The sequence below is a fragment of the Schistocerca nitens genome, chromosome 11, assembly GCF_023898315.1.
Source record: "Schistocerca nitens isolate TAMUIC-IGC-003100 chromosome 11, iqSchNite1.1, whole genome shotgun sequence".
Lineage (NCBI taxonomy): Eukaryota > Metazoa > Arthropoda > Insecta > Orthoptera > Acrididae > Schistocerca > Schistocerca nitens.
In genome coordinates this window covers 155151322-155175551 of record NC_064624.1, presented here as the reverse complement: position 1 = coordinate 155175551, position 24230 = coordinate 155151322, and the positions used below count along the sequence as shown (strand labels likewise).

At 41.6% G+C, this 24230-nt stretch overlaps 1 long non-coding RNA gene across 1 annotated transcript in view; it reads right to left on the bottom strand.

Moving 5' to 3' along the window:
• Window positions 1-24230, bottom strand: part of LOC126213442 (uncharacterized) — a 39258-nt gene that overhangs the window by 2057 nt on the left and 12971 nt on the right. The window lies entirely within an intron of this gene.

The following is a 24230-nucleotide window of genomic DNA, read 5'->3' as shown; positions in this document are numbered from 1 at the left end:
CTGCAGGTGATGGGGCGATGCACAGTAGCAAGGAACAGGATACAATGTGACGCTTGAGCCACTAGTGTCATTCTGCCACTTCAGTCTGTTTCACACATTGCCGTGTGTGCTTTGAACGTGTGGTGGTGGTGGTGGTGACCTCTTCTCCAGTGTACTTGTGTGGCCAATTACATTACTTGCGAAATGTTCACTACGGCTGACAGATGAGAAAAGCACCAAGTGTTATCGAGCAAGAAAGAGCTATTGTGCTCCGAATGTATAATCCTATAAAAGAGAGGTAAAAGTAGACAGCTTGCCACGACGTGGTGCTCGTCCCAACACTGTCTACAGACAAGAGTGACTGCGTACTGAGCATCGTATATAAAGCAAAACTATTGCGTCTATTAAAGCCAGTGGGTCAGCATCAAAAATCTCCAGGGAAGTGACCCAGTCTTATGAAGGAAGTAAGTGATCTGGACAATTTCTCTGAGAACATTTTACATTAGAAAATATTTGTATGTTTTCGAGAGGTGAATATCCAATTGCAAAGAATTCAATTTCACAAATGAACGAGAACTTTGATTTTAACTGCAGTTTACATCTACATCCATACTCCGCAAGCCACCTGACTGTGTGTGGCGGAGGGTACCCTGAGTACCTCTATCGGTTCTCCCTTCTATTCCAGTCTCGTATTGTTCATGGAAAGAAAGATAGCCTCTGTGTGGGCTCTAATCTCTCTGACTTTATCCTCGTGGTCTCCTCGCAAGATATACGTAGGAGGGAGCAATATACTGCTCGACTCTTCGGCGAAGGTATGTTCTCGAAACTTCAACAAAAGCCTGTACCGAGCTACTGAGCGTCTCTCCTGCAGAGTCATCCACTGGAGTATCTGTCATCTCCGTAATGCTTTCGCGATTACTAAATGATCCTGTAACAAAGCGCGCTGCTCTCCGTTGGATCTTCTCTATCTCTTCTTCTTCTTTTTTTTGTGGTTTTAGGGCGCGCAACTTCAATGGTCATTAGCGCCCAGACTACGTTAAGAATACACCGCGAGGTACAAGTTTAAAACAACAACTAAAAGGGAAAACACGATAAAAGACAGACTGACAGGCATAGGATTAAAAAAAGGGAAACAGCATAATCAAATGTCCTTTGAGAGGGGTGTCAAATTGATAAAACGAAGAACGCGAGCAGCTGCTCGTGGGTCATCCGCTAATATGGCTTCTACAGTACATGGCAGGCCAAGATCGAGACGCAGGGTGTTAAAATCCGGACACGACGTTAAAATGTGGCGGACCGTCAGCAATTGCCCACAGGGGCAGAACGGCGCCGGCGCAGCCGTCAGCAGATGGCGATGGCTGAACCGGCAGTGGCCAATTCGCAACCGGGCCAAAACTACCTCCTCCCGCCGAGAAGGGCGTGAGGAGGACGTCCAAGCCACGGGAAGAGCTTTCAAGGCCCGAAGCTTGTTGTCTTTAAGTGCAGCCCAATCGGCATGCCACAGCGATACAATGCGCCGACAAATTACCCTGCTACAATCTGACGAAGGGACACAACAAGAAGCTGTCCGAGGCTGGAGGACCGCAGCCTTGGCCGCGGCATCTGCAGCTTCGTTCCCAGGAATACCGGCATGGCCAGGAACCCACATAAAGCTAACCGGAGAACCGACGTCCACCAGCTGCTGAAGAGAGCGTTGGATCCGGTGCACGAAAGGGTGAACCGGGTACGGATCACCGAGGCTCTGGATAGCACTCAGGGAATCGGAGCAGATGACATATGCAGAATGTCGGTGGCGGCAGATGTAAAGGACAGCCTGGTAGAGGGCAAAGAGCTCAGCTGTGAAGATCGAACAATGGCCATGGAGCCGATATTGGAAACTTTGTGCCCCGACAATAAAAGAACACCCGACCCCGTCATTGGTCTTAGAGCCATCTGTATAAATGAAGGTCATATTAAGGAACTTCGAACGAAGTTCGACAAAACGGGAGTGGTTGACTGAACCGGGGGTAACCTCCTTCGGGAGCGAGCAGAGGTCAAGGTGGAGGCGAACCTGAGCCTGGAGCCAAGGTGGCATGAGGTTCTCGCCCACTCGAAAGGTGGCAGGGAGTGAAAAATGAAGGTGTTGAAGGAGGCGACGAAAGCGAACTCCACAGGGGGTAGCAGGGCGGAGACATACAACCCGTATTGACTGTCGAGAGAGTCATCAAAAAAGGAACGATAAGACGGGTGGTCGGGCATTGCCAGTAGCCGACAGGCATACCGACAAAGCAGTATATCGCGCCGGTAGGTGAGGGGCAACTCACCAGCGTCAGCATGAAGACTCTCGACGGGACTAGTATAAAACGCTCCGATCGCAAGTCGTAAACCCCGATGTTGTATGGAGTTGAGGCGGCGTAAGATGGATGGCCGTGCAGAGGAGTATACGAAGCTCCCATAATCCAGCTTGGAGCGGACGATCGACCGATAGAGGCGAAGTAGGACGGTTCGATCCGCTCCCCACGACATACCACTGAGAACACGGAGGACATTGAGAGAACGGGTACAACGGGCAGCCAAATATGACACATGTGGAGACCAACTAAGTTTCCTGTCAAATGTAAGACCTAAAAATTTTGTTGTCTCCACGAATGGGAGAGCAACGGGACCGAGTCGTAAGGACGGTGGGAGAAACTCTTTGTAGCGCCAGAAGTTAATACAGACCGTCTTCTCGGCAGAAAAACGGAAGCCATTGGCGACACTCCACGAGTAAAGACGGTCAAGAGAACGCTGAAGACAGCGCTCCAGGAAACACGTACGCTGCGCGCTGCAGTAGATGGTAAAATCGTCCACGAAAAGGGAGCCTGATACATCAGCTGGGAGGCAATCCATTATTGGATTGATCGCTATGGCGAAGAGAGCGACGCTCAAAACTGAGCCCTGTGGCACCCCATTCTCCTGGCGAAAGGTGTCTGACAGGACAGAACCCACACGTACGCTGAACTGTCGATCCATTAAAAAGGAACGAATAAAAAGAGGGAGGTGACCGCGAAGGCCCCATGTATGCATGGTGCGGAGAATGCCCGCCCTCCAACAGGTGTCGTAAGCCTTCTCCAAATCAAAGAACACAGCCGCGGTCGGGCGCTTCCGCAAGAAGTTATTCATAATGAAGGTCGACAAGGTAACCAGATGGTCAACAGCAGAGCGGCGCCTACGAAATCCACATTGTACATTGGTAAGTAGGCGTCGAGACTCGAGCAGCCAAACCAATCGAGAGTTAACCATTCGCTCCATCACTTTACAGACACAGCTGGTAAGCGAGATGGGTCGGTAACTGGAAGGCAAGTGCTTGTCCTTCCCCGGCTTAGGAATCGGGACAACAATAGACTCGCGCCAGCATGCGGGAACATGTCCCTCAATCCAGATGCGATTGTAAGTACGAAGAAGAAAACCTTTACCCGCAGGAGAAAGGTTCTTCAGCATCTGAATATGAATAGAATCGGGCCCTGGAGCGGAGGACCGTGATCGGCCAAGTGCGTTTTCGAGTTCCCGCATGGTGAATGGGGCATTATAACTTTCACGATTCGAGGAGCGGAAGTTATGTGGCCTAGCCTCCTCTGCCTGTTTGCGGGGGAGGAAGGCAGGGTGGTAATGAGCGGAGCTCGAAACCTCTGCGAAAAAGCGGCCGAAGGCATTGGAGACAGCCTCAGGGGCCAGAAGGACGTCATTCGCGACCGTCAAGCCAGAAACTGGTGAGTGGACCTTAGTGCCAGATAGCCGGCGCAGGCTACCCCAGACAACAGAAGAAGGAGTAAAACTGTTGAAGGTGCTTGTGAAAGCAGCCCAGCTGGCTTTCTTGCTTTCTTTAATAATACGACGACACTGTGCACGTAATCGTTTATAATTGATACAATTCGCCACTGTAGGATGGCGTTTAAAGGTGCGTAAAGCACGTCGACGAGCACGTAAAGCGTCTCTACATGCCGCGGTCCACCATGGGACCGGTACGCGACGTGGAGAAGAAGTAGGGTGAGGGATGGAATATTCAGCAGCAGTGAGAATGACTTCCGTGAGGTGTGCGACCTGACTATCGCAGCTTGTGAATGTTTGATCCTGCTGGAAGAGAAGAGCCCCCAGTCTGCTCTGGAGATGTTCCAACGAGATGAGCACGGAGAGGGGGTATGCTGCAGGAGATGGATAACACACGGGAAGTGGTCGCTCAAATATGTATCAGAAAGTGCATACCACTCGAACCGGCGTGCAAGTTGGGGAGTACATATAGAGAGATCTAAATGGGAATAGGTGTGAGATGTGTCCGAAAGAAAAGTAGGGGCGCCAGTATTGAGGCAGACAAGATTGTGCTGGTTGAAAAGGTCTGCTAACAGGGAGCCCCTCGGGCAGGATGCTGGAGAGCCCCAAAGGGGATGGTGGGCATTGAAGTCTCCAGTTAACAAAAATGGTGCAGGTAGCTGAGCAATAAGTTGCATCATGTCTGCCCTGGTAACGGCAGACGACGATGGAGTGTAAACGGTACAAATGGAAAATGTAAAAGTGGGGAGAGTAATGCGGATGGCAACTGCCTGCAGGCCGGTGTGCAACGTGATGGGATCGTAGTAAATATCATCCCGGACCAGCAACATAACCCCTCCATGAGCTGGGATACCTACCACAGGGGGTAGGTCAAAACGCACAGAGGTGTAGTGTGCCAAGGCAATTTGATCGCATGGGCGTAGCTTCGTTTCCTGGAGGGCTACGACGAGCGGACGGTGCAAGCGGAGCAGCAACTGCAAGTCCTCTCGGTTGGAGCGAATGCTACGAATATTCCAGTGAATAAGTGCCATCGTAAGGAAAAAAAAAAAAAAAAAAAAAAAAAAAAAAAAAAAAAAAAAAAAAAAAAAAAAAGATGAAAGAAGGGGTCACCTCGAAGGCCGCTGAGGGCCTGGCTTCGAGCGAGCACTGCCGCCGCTATCAGTAGGCGGACAGTCATCGTCCATTGGGTCTATAGGTTCATCGGCCATCTTGGGAAGATGGCCGGGAGGGGGAGCTTCCTCCGCCAGTGAACGGCCAGATGTTCGGCTACCAGCGGTGCGGCCAGGCGAAATGGAGGACGGCCTGGGGCGGCAACCGCTGGGTGGCGCAGGAGAAGAAATGCGCCGTGGCGGAGAAGGAGAACTGTGCTTCCTATGTGCCTTCTTGGAAGGTCGTTTGGTGGAAGTACCGGTCGAAGGCTGGGAGGTCGAGGTACGGAGGAAGTCTGCACGGGACGGTTCCTTCTTGAAGGCCCGTGCATCTGACTTCTGGGTCGTCGTCTTAGCAGAAGCTGATGAAGGGGCTGGTGTCTGTGGGGTGATGGGAGGAAGAGGAGACGTCGACCGCACGATCTTAGCACTGGCCGAACGGACGACCGTGGTGCTGAAGGTCAGATCGCATGTCTGGGTTGCCACCTCCCTGGTAGTCCGAGGAGAGGCGAGGACAGTACTGTATTTCCCCGCTGGGAGCAGCGTGGGCTTCCTACTAGCCAATAACTTTCGAGCAGCCGAGGTGGACACTTTCTCTTTGACCCGAATTTCTTGGATACAGCGTTCTTCCTTATAGACAGGACAGTCGCGGGAGGATGCGGCATGGTCACCCTGACAGTTCACACAACGAGGAGACGGAGGTGGACAGTCACCCTCATGGGCATCCCTGCCCCAAGTGACACATTTAGCCGCATTGGAACAAGACTGGCGAGTGTGATTGAAACGCTGACACTGGTAGCAGCGCGTAGGTGTCGGGACATAGGGGCGAACAGAAATGACCTCGTAGCCCGCCTTGATGCGCGATGGCAGTTGAACACTATCTAAGGTCAAGAAAAGTGTCCGGGTCGGTACAAGGTCATTGTTGACCTTTTTCATGACCCTATGGACAGCCGTCACGCCCTGCTCAGCGAGGAAAGATTGAATCTCCTCGTCAGTCAAGCCGTCGAGGGATCGAGTATACACCACACCACAAGACGAATTCAAAGTTCGGTGAGCCTCCACCCGGACAGGGAATGTGTAAAGGAGTGTGGCCCGAAGCAGTTTTTGTGCCTGAAAGGCGCTCTCAGTTTCGAGTAATAAGGTACCGTTACGCAACCTGGTACAAGATTTGACAGATCCGGCTATGGCATCGACGCCCTTCTGGATAACGAAAGGGTTGACAGAGGAAAAATCCTTTCCTTCCTCAGATCGAGAAACGACGAGGAACTGTGGGGCAGGCGGTAGTACTTTTGTCACTGGTAGCTGGTCACGTTTCCGTTTTTGGGCAGAAGTCGAGAGAGATGGAGTGAAATCCATTGCGGAGGAATCCCCCATGATTGCCAGCGTCTCCGATGGCGCGCTCCTTCCTTGTGGGGACCCTCTCAGAGGGCACTCCCGCCTTAGGTGAATGTTTACACCTCAGGTCACACCTCCCGAGAAACAGACGGAGGGACCAATCGGCATGGTCAGAAGGTATCAGCTCGGGCAATCACCCCTCCCCGGGCCTGGCCTTTACCAGGGGGTACGCGCGTGCCTTACATGTCTACCCAGGGCGGGGAATTACGCGTTACCCCGTCACCGCCTACGCGTGCGAACGCGTGGGTCGGCCTTCAGGCGCGCACAGGGAGGAAGGAAGAAGAGGAAAAAGGAGAGAGAGAGAGAGAGAGAGAGAGAGAGAGAGAGAGAGAGAGAGAGAGAGAGAGAGAGGGGGGGGGGGGGAGGGAGGGAGGGAGGGAGGGAGGGAGGGAGGGAGAGAGAGAGAGAGAGATAGAGAGAGAGGACAGACTGTCTCAAACGCCGAGGCGGAGACCAGAGAAGGCAAGGAGAAGAAGGCAATGAGAAGGCAAGGAGAATAAGGCAATGAGAAGGCAAGGAGAATAAGGCAATGAGAAGGCAAGGAGAATAAGGCAATGAGAAGGCAAGGAGAATAAGGCAATGAGAAGGCAAGGAGAATAAGGCAATGAGAAGGCAAGGAGATTTTGCAGGGGAAAGAAAGGAACCAACCAAAGGAAGGAAGAAACGAAAAGTGAAAAAGCAAAATGACCGCAAATAGAGGTCGTGGAACCGTCCGTCTCCGGACGCAGGCGCTAACTACCCCCTTGAGGGGGAGGGACTCCTTTTAGTCGCCTCTTACGACAGGCAGGAATACCGCGGGCCTATTCTAACCCCCGAACCCGCAGGGGGGCTATCTCTTCTATCAACCCTATCTGGTACGGATCCCATACTGCTGAGCAGTATCCAAGCAGTGGGCGAACAAGCGTACTGTAACTTACTTCCTTTGTTTTCGGATTGCATTTCCTTAGGATTCTTCCAATGAATCTCAGTCTGGCATCTGCTTTACCGACGATCAACTTTATATGATCATTCCATTTTAAATCACTCCTAATGCGTACTCCAGATAGTTTATGGAATTAACTGCTTCCAGTTGCTGACCTGCTATTTTGTAGCTAAATGATAAGGGATCTACCTATGTATTCGCAGCACATTACACTTGTCTACATTGAGATTCAATTGCCATTCCCTGCACCATGCGTCAATTCACTGCAGATCCTCCTGCATTTCAGTACAATTTTCCATTGTTACAACCTCTCGATACACCACAGCATAATCTGCAAAAAGCCTCTGAGAACTCCCCACGTCATCCACAAGGTCATTTATGTATATTGTGAACAGCAACGGTCCTATGACACTCCCCTGCGGCACACCTGAAATCACTCTCACTTCGGAAGACCTCTCCATTGAGAATGACATGCTGCGTTCTGTTACCTAGGAACTCTTCAATCCAATCACACAATTGGTCTGATAGTCCATATGCTCTTACTTTGTTCATTAAGTGACTGTGGGGAACTGTATCGAACACCTTGCGGAAGTCAAGGAACACGACATCTACCTGTGAACCCGTGTCTATGGCCCTCTGAGTCTCGTGGACGAATAGCGCGATGGACAACACTACGAATATTAAAGGCCACGGTGGGAAGTGATACTGCGGTTGCAACTGCAGGACAGTGTTTTTACTAAGAATGCAGGAGATTCTCGACAGTGGAACAACTCACACTTATTATATCGACAAAACGTATATGAACCAGAACTGTGCAAGGTCAGTGTGCTGGAAAATGAGTGATGGATTTGGTAGTCTTAAAAGTTCCAGTAGATAAAGGCAGTTTACTTACTATTGTAGATGAAGTGTCAGCAGATACACAGTTTTTTCCTAAGAGTAAACTGGTATTTAATGCTTCAAAGTCAAAGAGCTCTGACGATTACCACAGTGAAATGACGAACAATCCTTCACAAAACAGTTATTACCATACCTCTGCCCAAATTCAGTTATTGTAATCAGTAATGCCATGCCAGTGTCCACTAAGTGCAAATCAATGAAGTTTCATGTATCACTTAGTTACTGAGTAATAACATCCCTCACAATCTGTCACAAACCAGAAAGGAAATGATGCCGATTGTGAACGCAAATAAGCCAGTTTGTCGTACCTAGATAAGATCACTAAACAACACGGGCACCAAGTATTCGTATTACCACCGTATCATTACAATTACATTCCCACAAAGCTTACATTGCAGAAAAGAATAATACCTTTAAACTGCAGATGTCTAGTCTTACGCATGCAGCAATCTAGAGCATCATGATTTCTGCACGGAAAGTGTGAGGCATGCAGAAAGTTGCAGACAGAGAACTTGCAATAAGATATTAGTAGGACTATTAGGGAACCTTTTGTACTAAACCACCACGAGCCAGATTCGCCGCAGTCCGACAGCGATGAAGGTGGTGTCTATTTACTGGCTCAAAGTTGGCAAGTACTAAATTCATCATTGCTTTGTCCGTGTAGCAGTTTGATCTGTTGTGTTACATGTTAGTAGCTATTAACCCATCTTTGAAACAATGCTTAAGTAATCTTATATTTTATTTACGCAGAGGCAAATAGTGATCTCCAGTAGCTATCTTAAGTGTACGTGGTAATTTGACATTTCAAAAATCTGTCATTTTTAACTTGTTCCGATTTGACAAACTATGAAAGTTGAAGGTGAGTTAGATGAGCAGTTCAGTTCATAAGGTTGACTAGAATGTATAAAGCACAAGTTTATGATCAACAGTTAACATTATTTCAAAATAGGTTATGTTAATGTCTCACACTTTGGTGTTATTACACACTGATTAATGGTGTTTCTCTTTATTAATTCTCCATATGTACTTCACATGACTTCCTGTCTTGGCTGATCCAGGTATGCTTTGCTAAAATGTCATTTGTAATTTCTGCAGAGTCAAGGTGTTCACTCAACTAAATTTAACTTCCACAGTTCAAATCATTTCAGTGTGCGTTTGTTTTCTTGCCATCTGTGGTTGTTCTGAAATAGTGGTGGAAAATTGTGCTGTCTACAAAATGGCTTACTATATACATTGATCTGAGCAGCAACTGGGGTGTTCCTAGCAATATAAATGAAAAATTTAATGATACCTCGTCACACATTTCCAGCTGGTCTGCCACAATTTGAGCAGAGTGCTCCTTCCTTAGGAAGTGTCACCATTTACGCTGTTTCGCCTCGATAAAAAGTATCGCGTGTAATCGTACAGACTGTATCGAAAGCAGCAGACCAAAAATAGATTACAATCCACAAAAACAGCAGAGCAAAACTACTCATTTATGTCTGAAGTATGATATTAAAGTAGAAGTAGAATATTCATTACTGAAGTCCATGTCATGTAGTAAGATGGCCCAATTTTCAGCCGTTCAGCATCAAAATTCAAGAAACCTGTAACAAATGGGTAGTTTTGACAATGATGTTTTAAAGCAGTCTTTGTGAATGGTGACTACCCAACATCACAAAAACTTGTCGCAATTATGCACGGCTCCAAAGGTCGCACTTCGTCAATGCAAAGAATTTTACAAGACTTTTGTTTCAATTGTGTTAAGAGGAGACATTTTAGTTGAAAGAAAGGACACAGGTGTAACACAAACTACATCACTTATATAGACGCACAATAAATAAGGAGGCAATTCAACAGTGTATTACCTTAATAAACGTGTGATCAAAATCATTCCTGGAACACCTGCATAAAAATGAGTGATGGTACTGGCAGTTTTAAAGTTCCCATAGGAATAGGTTCTGATAATTATTTGGTATGATAGCTCCTCTTCTGGTTTTGTTCTTGAGTGCAAACTACTACTACTACTACTAATAATAATAATAATAATAAAAGCACTGACTACAATTTGGAAATGAACGCAGTAGTTTCATGAAGTGGTACACTGAACAATTCTTGGCATACATTGCTTCGAAGGTGGTCATTGCCAGCCGTTAAGCTGCTGTTACAGAGAAAACATCAAACACCAGGAAAATGGGTATTTTACCCTGGCTTAAAAATGAAAATATTTTGTACAGTATAAATTTTACTCACGCCAAACTACTGAAGCTCATTAATTTATACAAGTCCCGCAACGAAACAAACTGACTTTACTTTCTTGCACGTGGTTGTGGTCACATAGTTTTGCATTAACCACATATCACTGTCAGTATAATCAAACAGAATTAATTTATCAAAGGTTAAAGGTTATGCGGGGTGGGGTGTGTTGGGGGTTGGAGGGGAGAGGAATTTAAGGTAGCAGACACTGAATCACTTGTGCATGAAGCAACATACGTCCTCCCTTCAGCATGTGGCATGCTGAAATTCTTCAAAAAATGTGTCAACATTTCAATTGTCTACATAGTATATGTGAACTTCTTAGTCTATACTGATAAGGAATTTGTATCCTATGGAGTATGCAAACTATAATGTTCAACAGATTGCCGAAGGATATATTAATCTTTTCCCAGCGAGTTTTATTCTCTAATAACTTTAGAGACTTCTCTGGATAAATTTGTCAAAAACTCGGGTATATCCACAAGTCAACACCTGTCATTTTCAAGGCACAAATTGTAAAATTCCTTAAAATGTCAGGGACAGTTATCTGCCTAGATATTAGTGGTTTCTGATGTTATCGGTCAGCATTTACTCACATTATTCGCAAAAGGTGGCTAACTGGTGCTTGTTCCAAAGATTATAAATTTGGTCTCACTGTAATGTAGAACAAGTTTGTCATAATGCCTGCTCACAGTGAAAAATACAACAACATACTGAACGTTTTTATGATAAGTCTTTACATTAGTCTTTTTTTTTTTTTTTTTACACAGAGTGATTACAGTTTAACTACAGTGAAAGACACCTACATACATGCCTTACACACATTTTTTAAGAATTCCTATCACAGAAGATAGATTAAGGAAAAACAAACCTATGTTTTTGGCATCTGTAGACTTACAGGAAGCTTTCCACAATTCTGACTGGAATACTTTCTTTGAAGTTCTGAAGATAGCAGAGGTAAAATAAACAGAGCGAAAGCCTATGTACAACTTTTACAGAAATCAGACGGCACTTGTAAAATTGAGGGGCATGAAAATAAATCAGTGGTTGAGAAGGGAGTGAGAAAGGGTTGTAGCCCATCCCTGATGTTATCCAATCTGTACACTAAACAAGCAGTAAAGGAAACCAAACAAAAATTTGGAGTAGGAATTAAAGTTCAGGGAGAAGCATGAAAAACTCTGAAATTTGCCAAAGATATTGTAATTCTGTCGGACAGCAAAGGTCTTTGAAGAGCATTTCAACAGAATGAACAGTGTCTTGAAAGGAGGATATAAGATGAACAAAATCAAAACGAGGATGAGGGAATGTAGTCAAATAAAATGATGCTGAGGGAATTAGATTAGGAAATAACACAGTAGTAAATGAGTTTTGCTGTTTGGGAAGCAAAATTACAGATGATGGTTGCAGTAGAAAGGATACAAAATGTAGACTGGCGATGGCAAGGAAAGCGTTTCTGAAGAAGAGAAAATTGTTAACATCGAGTATAGATGTAAGTGTCAGGAAGTCCTTTCTGTAAGTATTTGTACAGAGTGTAGCCATGTATAGAACCGAAACAGAAGATAAATAGTTTAGACAAGAGAATAGAAGCTTTCGAAATGTGATTCTACAGAAGAATGCTGAAGAATGCATGGATAGATCACTTAACCATAGGATGCATATACAGGGCCTCCGAGGCCCTTTTGTGTCTTCCATTTTTTAAAAATCTAATTTTTTGTTTGATTTCCAACTGCTTTCCAGTACTCTTTCACTAACACTGTGACATTCCTCCTGTCAAGTCTGAATGAGATACCTTTTTAAGTTTTTTGTATAATTCAATATGTTTACCCATACACCGTGAATGCATAAGCAGGGCTTCAGAAGCCCTCACACATTTATAAATGTTCTTTAGCCTATATTGTCTTCAACATTTGTTTGGGAGCAGTTATTAACTCAACAATAACTGTAGTGGTATTTCCAGGAGTGCCAACAGCAACAGCAGCAGCAGCAGCAGCAGCAGCTGTAGTAGTAATAGGATAACTAAAAAATAGTACACACTACTTTCACATATTGGCGATGTCTGTATTATTGATCTTTTTGCTATCAAAAATTTTATTATTGCGTAGTATTGTTATCCTGTGTTGCTCTTGTCAGCCTCATTGTTTGTTGCTGCAAGGCCCATATTGTTACGAGTATGACTCGTTTAGTGCTGCACAAGCTGCTGTTCGAGAGACACGCCTTTTGCTATGGCTTCGACACGCAAAGCAAGAGAGTCAGTACGTGCAAATGCAGCTAACTTTGAAAGTGTTGTGGCTCAGTGGTTTGAAGATGATGATTCTTGCGAGGAAGGAAATATTTTTGAAGATGCAAGTAGTGAAGAGTCAGTCGATGAACCCACAGATGTGAATATTGAGGCAGATGACAGTCCTTCCGATAACATTACTTCATCAGAGTCTGAAAATGAAGAACCACCACAAAAAGATATAGAAGACCCCACATACATTAGTTGGAATGGAACGATTTGGAAATTAGATGCTCCTGCAACTTTTTGTACTCCTATCCATAATATTGTAAAGAAGGCACCTGGTCCAGCCCGTGGTTTGAAAACCTGTAAACCTAAGGATTCCTGGGACTATTTCATCTCCGAGGAAATACTAGAGGAAATCGTCAACTGCACAAATATTGAAGGCAGAAGACTGGCTGCTTTACGTGGTAAAATGTGGAAAAACGTTTCGCTTGTTGAAATGGAGGGTTTTCTTGGTCTTTTACTGCTTTCTGGTGTTCAGAAGAGTTGGGATCTCCCTATTAGAGAATTATTCTTGGATGAAAAGGCAAATCATACATATAAGGCCACCATGTCAGTAAATAGATTCGAGGATACAAGGAGAATGATTAGATTTGATGACAGGCGTTTACAATGACAGGCATACCCGTGAAGCTCGATCTGCAGATGACAAACTTGCAGCTGATCGCTATGTATAGGAACTATTTCTTGACAAGTGTAGAAATAGAATGATTCCCAATGATTCGCTCACAGTTGACGAACAGCTAGTCCCATTCCGTGGAAGATGCAGCTTCACCCTGTATATGCCCTCTAAACCAGCCAAGTATGGCATAAAAATATTTTGGTTATGTGACGCTACATCTTCATATGCTTTAGACGGAATTCTTTACACGGGAAGGAAGCCCCATGAACCTATTCAGAAAAATCTTTGATTGAATGTGGTGAAAGATCTTGCTAAATGCATTGAAGGATCATCAAAAAATATTACTTTTGACAACGTCTTTACTAGTGTGCAGCTGGCAGAAGAGATGCTTCAGAAGCAAATTACAGTGGTGGGAACAATCAAACAAAATAAACCAGAAATTCCTAATGAGATGAAACCATCTGCCTCAAGAGCGATTCATTCCTCTGTTTACATTTAGAGGTGACATTACAATGGTGAGTTATGTTCCCAAAAATAAAAAATCTGTAGTTCTCATTAGCACAATGCATCACGACAGAAACATTGATGAAACTCATGCAAAGAAGAAACCAGATATAATAAAGTTCTATAAATCTGCGAGTGTGGACTAGATCAAATTGACTAGAAAATTTGTTATTACACTTGCAAGACAAACAAGAAGATGGCCATTTGCATTATGGATGAATATGATGGACGTTGCAGCAGTGAACAGTGAAATTTTATTTTCCACCCAACATCTGACATTCCATAGTGGAAGAAGTGATAAATGGCGTTTGCTCCTAAGAGACTTAGCAGAGGAAATGGTAAGACCACTAATGGAATTTCGCATTCAGATCCCTAATCTTCCACAGAAAATCATTGATGCTAAGCAAAGATGTGGTGTTCAAAAAGATGTCATATTGCCAAACCAACTACCTGTTTCAGGAAAAAGAAGATGCAATTATTGTCCATGTAATAAACACAGGAAAAGTGCTATGACATGTATTAAGTGTAAAAGCAACATTTGTAATGAACATAGTGGTGTTCTTTGTGCTTCTTGTTTGTCACGTGTTGAAAACTAAGAGAAATGCAATTTCATGTGAACAATGAATAATAACTTTTTGTCAAAATATTGCCTATATAAATAATATTGTGAATAATGAGTGTGTTGTAATTGAAGAAATTGGTTGTAATAAATATTATAAAATGTAAACTGCAACTTATAAGTGAATTAATAAAATTATTTGTATATGTTGTATGTAAAAGGATGTAACTAATAGAAATTCACTCTTATTAGAGGTTTTTTTTTTTTTTTTAAATTAATAAAATGTTAATCAGGCCCACCAGATCCTGTTACTGCACCTTAGGAATCTTTCAATATGACAATAAATTTGACAGAAATAAATTTAACTCCAAAGAATGATTATATGAAAAGAGGAAAATTTTAAATTAGGGCAGGGCCTTGGAGGCCCTGCATATGCATTCATGTGTGTTTTCGGCACCATGCATCCTAGGGTTAACTAATGAGGAGGTACTGAGCAGAATTGGGGAGAAGAGGAATTTGTGGCACAACTTGACTAGAAGAAGGGATCAGTTGGTAGGACGTGTTCTGAGGCATCAAGGGATTACCAATTTAGTACTGGAGGGCAGCGTGGAGGGCAAAAATTGTAGAGGGAGAGTAAGAGATTAATACACTAAACAGATTGAGAAGGATGTAGGTTGCAGTAGTCATTCAGAGGTGAAGAGGCTCGCACAGGATAAACTAGCATGGAGGGCTGCATAAAGCCAATCTTCAGACTGAAAGACTACAACACAGAGTAGAAGCAGCCTGGTATGGTAAGCACCTAAACGGCTGAAGCCACTGCAATCATTTAAGGCTTATTGTTGGTCCCACATGTTATTTTAATGATCCACGCCCAGAGAAACACAAATATAAATGAAATTTTCCCTCGGCAACATCAGATCATACTAGATAATCATCTGCTATGGTTTTACAGCGAGCCACACTTTACACTAGAATGCTAAACATTACTTGTTATCCACTTCCTACAATTAGTAGAATGTACATTTTTTTTTATCTGGAAATAGAAGAGATGAATAAATTAAGAGGAGACTTTTCTGTGGACGGACTGTAATAAAAACTTGCTACATTCTACTTAATTACGTTCTAGTTGGAGATTAAAATGGCATATGCTGAAAAATATAATTACATTTATAGATTTTTCTATGTCTAAGTTTGATTAATACGTAAGATGTTATGTAGTACTACATGGTGTAAATACTTAAATTCTTTAGCTCGATCCTACCTCCACTTTCACATAACTGCACAGCTCTTACAAAAAGCATTTATTTTAAGAAATTAATGCAATGAAACCAAGACAAAGTGGAATTGCATTTCTATTGATATTTTTCTCGATCATTAGATGACAAAATTATTAAGTTCTCTTTGCCTCTAAGGCACTTCCATTTCGATTTTTCTACTTTAACTGAAAGAAAAATGAGAGGATTTGGCATACCCCCTGAACACTGCAGGACAGGTAAATGAATTTCTATCGACTGATGTGTCAGATCCTCACACAGTTCCAACCAGTTTAAAGGATGAGGTGTGAGTGACTGTTTCAGTCTCCATTTGGTGGGCTTGTTTCCAGCAGCAAAAGATCCTCTCTTCTGCAACTGAAGGTTGAAGATAACAGGTGCTGCCAGAAGGGTTTCACCACTATCCTATTAGAGCCATCTTACAGAACAATGATTTCACAGTTGTGTTGTTTTTTTTCACATTGTTGTAACTAGTCGAATTTTGAAGCACTTAAGAAATGTGTGGTTATAGACTCGTGAACATCGACTTACATTTAGGAGAATTTCTTCACTAAACGAAGAACCAGAAAAGTACCGGAAAATTTTTCATATTGAAAAATGAGTTCTTATACATTTCAGTATCAGCTAAAGAACATTCAAGACAAAAATTTAGAATCAGAACATTTTTACAGGCACAAAACACAAGAAGCAAAAATATCTAGAACAATGAACAGAGTTGAATTAGTGCACAGTCATTGTTTTGTACTGAACTCACTGACTCCAATTCATTATACACAAGCCCTTGCATTTTAAGTTTTACGAACATTTGTCCCTGACGAGAAAAGGAGTTTATCACAGTTCTTTGACTCATCAGGAAGAGTCCAGTGTCATTTTGGATTACGTCTTTGTGCGCCTTCATCAAAGGCGATTCGTCCTTTTCGAGCCTTACAAAGTTCCTCAGGATGTTGCCCACTACAGTTCTTTTGTTAGTGATGCCGTACATTACAATACATTGCCATCTTGTAGAGATGCATTTTGCTCTCTCATGCATAGCCTGAATGAGTGCATAACAATTTGTGTGTGTGTGTGTGGGGGGGGGGGGGGGGAGTATGTAGAAATGCAGGGAAAGATTATCTATGTCAGATAACTACACACAGTGGTTCACGTAATGTGGGAAATACTAGTATAAGATATCAGAGAAAGCTTTCCAATAAATGACAACACACAAAGGAGAGAGTACCGTATTTACTCGATTCTAAGCCGCACTTTTTTCTGGTTTTTGTAATCCAAAAAACCACCTGCGGCTTAGAATCGAGTGCAAAGTAAGCGGAAGCTCTGAAAAATGTTGGTAGGTGCCGCAACAACTAACTTCTGCCGTCGAATGTATGTATCACTACACAGGCATGCTTTGCAGGCACAAAGATAAATACTGGCGCCAAAACCTCTGCGTCAGTAAATTTTTTTTTTTAAAAAAAGGTGGAAGACACGCTTCCCCCCCCCCCCCTGCCCGCCCCGACCACTGCATTTTCATACATTATCCATCGAAGTAAATACAAATTCCGTATTGTTCATCTTCGAATGTTGCAACATTTCAATGTACTACGAAAATCCGACTGGCAAGACTGTTAGGAATGTTTGTCAATATGGCCAACTCTACGTTCTGAACTTTTTCCTACTTGTGAGAAGATATGGTTGCTAATAGGAACTTTTATGAATTGTGAATCACATGCAGTGTTTTCTTCACCATAAGAATAATGTGAATATAAACATTTTGCCCCGTATTTTTCGTGTTCGCTGCTATCTCAGTTAAATTCTGTCTGCCCAATAAACTACGAAACTAGAGTGAGACAACAGCAAACGCGGAAGAATATACATATCATGTCATGTTTATATTCGTATTATTCTTATGCATAATAGTGATACAGTCAGAAATGAAGCACGGCAATTGACTAGATTTTTAAATCCAAGATGACTAATTTCTGTGCAGAATGTAATGTACTAAAGAGGCGCCTGCAAAGATTTTCAAACGGAGAAAAATTTTCGCTAAACTCTCATTCAGAACATAATCTATCATACGCAGTCTATTATTTGGTTCTTGTTGATTATTATCAAAGAAAGCGGCAGTGTAATTAACAACAAATAGCAGTCTCTTGCCATTGTTTCGCTAATGAGACGATTCCTCTTTTTTTAATTGTAAGCGGCAGTAGCACGCACAAAAGCAAGCCATGCTGCGAGCGACGACAGGCCGTAAACACTCATTATCAGAATGCGACAATGCATGACAGTACAGTAATGCATCTTCAGCTTAGAGTGACGTAAACACCTATAACAAAGAGAACGGAACTTATCAGCTCAAAGAAAAATAAGCAATCAATTCGAACCAGACGAAGCACGTGAAAAAGCAAGGGTACACGTATAAATACGGACAGAATGCCTGACACATAGCAATGGCTACCTGGTAAAGCTTAACTGCTAAGCTTACGTCTCGAACCAAACTACTGTAGCTGTATCGTCATTCATTCGACCTAAATTGTGTCTCATATTACAATGGACCAACTTTGTTTCGATTTGTAGGTGCGGCCTACAACTTTTCTCTCCCCTTGAATTTTGAGTCTCGAATTTCAGGTGCGGCTTAGATTCAGGAAAAAATTTTTTTCCTCGATTTCGAGTCATTTTTCAGGTGCGGCTTAGATTCGAGTAAATATGGTATTTTGAGTTATAGAAATACTTGTAAACGTTGTCACTGATGCCATAAGAAATTTGTCCTTTAAATAACATAAAATGCAAAGCTTTTTCCTTTCCCAAGAAGAGCTATTGATGAAAGTGATGCAATGGCAGAGTCAGGTTAACATTTGGTGTGATACTTCTGATAAAAAATGGATGGGATGCATCTGATACATTTACTGTAGAATGTTGCCATGTAGCTCCACCAGCTTGTGCCAAGAATATTCAACATTTTGAATTTCACCAGTGTGGGGCGGACACACATTTGCCACCCAGCTGCCAGTCTGAACTCTTCAATGCAAAAGAATGGGTTTGATATTCACACATGTCCTGGCCCGAGCCAGCACATCTTAGCCGAGCAGGCACTGCAAACACACTAACACTAGTTTTTTGTCTTCACTCTGCACAAGGCATACAGGGATTGGTAGAAAGAGGAGGCTGGGGGATGGGATGACCTGACACTTTACTCACCTCACATGATTCTGACAACCCAAGATCTGACAAACAGTACCTCTCAATTCTCAATCTTGGAACAACACATTTGAGCCTGTCCTATGGAGGTGAACAACTCAAATGCTGAATTATTTTTACAGTCAGTTCTCCCCTGAGAATACACAAACAAATGCAGAATAACAGACAACAGTCAACCATAACATCACTATGGCCACTACTGTTTCAGCATATTTAATGTTTCCAAAGGATGGCAGAAGCCAAGTCACAAACACAGTTTTTCTGACATCAGATCTGCTGATTTTCACCTACTAAGCCTAGAGGCAATTCAAATTTGTACAAATACAAACCCGATGTCAGACAAGAGCAGACAGTGTAGAAGATCAAGTTGTGGAATGAAGTTGATTGACATAGCTTTCAATAAAGAAGAGCTGCTTCATCACACACGACAAGCAGTTAAGGAAGTATTCCCAGTATTTTGCCTATAAATGCGTATCTTTATTAATGTGAAACAATTTGAGCAGAGGGGAAGCGAAGACTCATTTTCTGATAAGGTGCTACCAACAGATGCCACACTCCTTAGCATGCACCTGTTTTTGTTCAATCAATCAAGTTCCTATTCATAAAATAAGGTTATTTTTGACACACCAAATCATACTAATTGAGAAGGTAACATGGGTAGTTACTAACCAAAACTTACCCTAACCCATGTGAAAAAGCTCCAGATTTAGAATGCAGTGTTTGCACATCACATAATGAACCAATCCATGAAGCCGAAAAGGATCTGCATTCAGTGCTATTTTCTACCACTTCTGCTATACCACCTGACAGTAATGAAAAAAGTCCCTGTCAGGAACAATTGATCTGGAATGGATGTTATCTTTCCAGACACTAAAGCAAGTACAAATAAATTAGAGATATCAGTCCTTCAGTTTCAAAATAATTTCACTAGCAATATGTAAGCCAAATGCATCAGCAGCTATACAGTGCAGAAGTATCAGGTCTATAGAAACTTGCTAGTTCTTTCAAATTTCATTGAGAAATATTGTAAAGGACCAAGCTTCAAAGTTTTTTGCATGTTTTGTTATCAGATAATTCCAATAATGAATATGCAAGAAGATTTTTTAATTTGCACAGGGGTTGCTGGCTAGGGTATTCATTTTAAAAAAGGTTCTCTGAGTTAAAGATTCAAGAAGGGGCATCTTTTAATCTTTCCATCTGTCAAATCCTCTGTCAGTTCTTGTTCATCAGACACTTTACACAACATTTCTGGAGATCTTTAAAACATTATATTGCTATGTTTGGAAAGTTTAATTTAGGGCAGTACTTGTAAATCTTTTTTACTTCTAGCATTAGCAGGATACTAGGAAAATCAAATCAGTCTACAACTGAGATTACTAACAAAGCATTCATGTGAAGCATCCTTGAAAACTGTTCAAGTGTGTGGGATCTGTACAACATATGACTAACAAATGACACTGAATTAAAAGACTGGCAAAACAAATGGTGAAAGATTTGTTTGATCCATGGGAGAGCGTTTCAGAGATGGTGGAAAAATGTACTGGCAGAAGCAGACAAACTATCCCATGAAAGATTATCTAGAAATTTACAGAACTAGCTTTCAGTGAAGCATCTACAGGGTGTATACGCAGACAAGGAAAAAATGCCTGGATTTCCCAGTTAAAACAACAGTTTCTCCTGGGTGAAAATACAGTGACAGTATATTTTCCCTAGGAACCGTGAAACTTATGAATTCTTTGAATGGTTAATGTCTTTTACACCTGTGTAGAACCTCCTGGAACTATAGAAAACGATCCCCCTTGAAAGAAACATGTTTTGGAAAGCTCTTTGATTTACCGCAACATGTACAATGAATATTTTCGTGTTACAAAATTATAAATTCGAATTCCACGAAACACAGTAATTAGTTTCCAAAAACTGAAATCAGGATTGCGCTCAATCATAGTTCATGTCACATGATCTTGCCAGCCAATGATACCAGATATTCAGAGCATAGGATACATCATGTAGTCAGCCATTAGCAATATCCCTGCTTTTCACAAACACACAAATAGGAAAAGTTAATGGTTTAAATTAACATGCACAGTTTAGCTAGACGAAAGGCTAAACTTTCACATATAATATAACATTCACTGTGTGTGTGTGTGTGTGTGTGTGTGTGTGTGTGTGTGTTTTCCACTACATCAGACAAATGTGCCAGTAAAATTTATTTACAATGTAATGTCTAGTCTTCTGGGCTAGAAATTTTTGCAAGTGGCTGGTCCTCAAAGTGTTAAGTTTTAAATAAGAATCAACACTGATTTAAGAAATTAAAAGTACATTTCCACATGTAACAATTCATATTGCATAAAATGAAATTTACTTTGAAAGTAACACTTAAAACCACCATTCACAATACTTTCCTGAAACTGGTTAGAATTCATTTCAGCAGCTGTCAGAGTGCCACAGAATACGCGTTATTGCACATGTGCAGCTACAATCAAGTAGGAGGCTATGTTCATACGTATACAGTATTAAGAGATCCTACATTACATCATAAACCATAATCTAATGCATAATTTGGTTTAAAGTGCACATTCGTATGTCCAGATTCAAACAAATAGGCCCCAACCTGTGGTTTCCGGAATGCAAATTGTCAGAGTACTAGTATTGTATTGTATTATCTCATATTTGGTTCTTTATTATGGCATAATCCCATACGTGCCATAAGAAAAAACATGCACTTGAAATTCAGCAAACAGTTGACGCTAGCCTACAGTGTTTCAAACAAATTTACTGCCTCTGCAGAAAAGATTAATAAAAGCCCAATTTCTTTGGAAATTTGACATAAATAACTTCATTTTTCTGTAAGGCAATTAAGGCCCGAGTGTCAAAAACCCAGAAATAAGAAGAAATAAAATAAAATCGGGAATCAAACTAATAACATATTTTAGCCTTCCATAATTATGTGAATGTATTTTAAAGCACTTTATAGCTTCTGGCCAAAGAAATTTTTTTGTTTCCATTTGATATGGAAGCTGTAAACAAAGAAAAACAGCTACATCACCAAAAGTAAACAGGTCACACGGAGACTAACCCCCTTCCCTTCCCACTGTAACTCAACCACTCTGCGCATGCAGAAGCCTGGCAGGTTGGGCACACCAGAAAATTTTTTCGGAGTAGCACGCGTCTGCTTGTTACTATTGCCGATGCAGCTAACAGCCGCACTTCAAGTCGCCAGAAGTGGAAGAAGATGCTACTCATATGGGATTCAACTGCATGTGCACATGAGCCTGCTGCCAACTGCTCAAAGTAACCTAATGTAAACCGTCATGTCATGCTCATTGGAAACATTTTGTTATGAAGTGTTACACATAACGTTCATCATGAAGCCTTTAACAAATTTTGCTGTTGGCAATTTTGTGTGCACTGTATTTTGTTGGTGTAAATGGCACATTTCCTTTGCAATTTAAGTTGCATTTTTTCCCTCTCATTTTTGTTTTAATGCTGCAATGTTATTCAGGCAAAGATCTTTAAGTGTTGTTTAAGCAGGGAAGAGCATTAAACTTAAAGAACAAGAATGTAATTTATGTTGTGACTTGTGTTACAAATTTGGGAGATCTTAGTCCTAAAGTGCATTTTAAGTCAAAAGTGTCCTAAAAATATTAGGAGTTGGATCTGGTTTAAATCATAGGAAATGTATATTAGGTTGACATTCAAGTGACAGATTTCTAAAAATATTTATACCATGAGAAATATTGTAATATATTGAAAAAGCACATGACTCAATGTTACGTGACTCATGTTACTTGCTACTTCTGGTTGGAAAAACATTTTTTCTGCAAGCAGAAAAATGAAAATATGACAATTGGCAAATAACAAACCTAACATTAACATTTCACTTTTCAAACTCTATGAAAGATTATAAGAGCACAACATCTGGGAAAATTAACTGTAAATTCAATTAAAAGTCAGAGAATTTAAAATATCCACACTCCAGTGCACTGACTAAGTAAGAATTTCCAAAAACTGCATGTACTTCTCTGGCATTGAATTTAACATATTATACTTTGTACCAGGCTCCAATTTTCACACTTTCTATAGTTTCTTCAGTATGATGATCTGCAGCATAAAATTCTTTGGAGATAGCAGATATGTTTGAAGTACTCCTTTCTTGTAGTGAAAACAATGAATGCTTTTAGTGTGTGGTACTGATGGTGCCGAAGAAAATATTTCAGCCAGATTAAGTTTCACAGTGATTCCTTGAATTTCAACAATAGACACATGAAAAAACCTGCATAGTCATGGTACTTGCACCTACCTGAGCTAAAGTTGACACATCACCCACTATGAATTTTCACTTTTTACCACATTCCCACTAGCTATTCCGCAAGTGCACAAATTCCATCTATGGCTCCTTTACCTTGGGATGTAGCAAATATGTTTCAATAGATTTCCACGTTATGAAATGACAAACTGAGGTGCAGCAGCAGTAATATATTCGTTTTTAAATTGTGAGGCACGTCCATTTGACCAGATTGAAACTACCTTCACATTTTCAGGTACAGTTGACAGCACCTTGCTAATGCAAGCAATTGCAGCACTCGAGTCATGGCTTTATCCATAGCACTGAGTGACATATATAGTGACAAATGTGCTTTACTAGGCTGCTGTTCTTCCATCTTATGTTGCCTCTGTTTTTAACTCTTATCCCTATTTTTAGCTCTTTTTCTTCTAATATCAGTCCTTGCGTATGTTGACTCAACTGCAGAAACTTTTGTTTCTGCTTCTGCTGGATTTTTGAGCTTCTTCCAGATGCTTCTTAAATTCTCCATATTTTCCTTCACTCTAACTTTTCCCTCCTCCTACTCTGTCTTTCTGCTGCTGCTAAGGGCATCCTATTCTTCTAACTGTGACTCAGATTACGTGACTCAAACAACACATTTAATTTCCTGTTTTTAAAATATTGGTTGACATTGGGAAATTTGTAGTAGTAATATTAGTTACACATTCACACCAAGAAGTAAATTACTGAACAAGATAACTTTATCTCAAATATCTCTCTCTTGGTATAAAAACTTAATTACATGAAAGTGACTCATGTTACATTAAAATTAATGCTGTTGTATTACATTGTTTACTCCAACCTGTAATATACGTACTTCAGTTTTATACTCTTTATGCAATACATTAGGGTATGTAACAGTAATACAAATAATTCTTACCTGCCGATTAGTTAAAATGAAGGTCAAAAATCTCTAATAATTCACACTCCCACCAGACAAAAACATATGGCATTATAAAAATGGCTACAAAATGAGGAAAAGCAATAATGGGTCACAAACCATTGTTGCCATACAGTAAAAAGTCCAGCCTTTTCAAAAAATTTATGAAGTGCAAAATTTTAAACTTTTAAATATTGTAAGTGTGTCCTACTTTAATGGAATATTCCACACTGGAAGATTTAACTCTAAAACC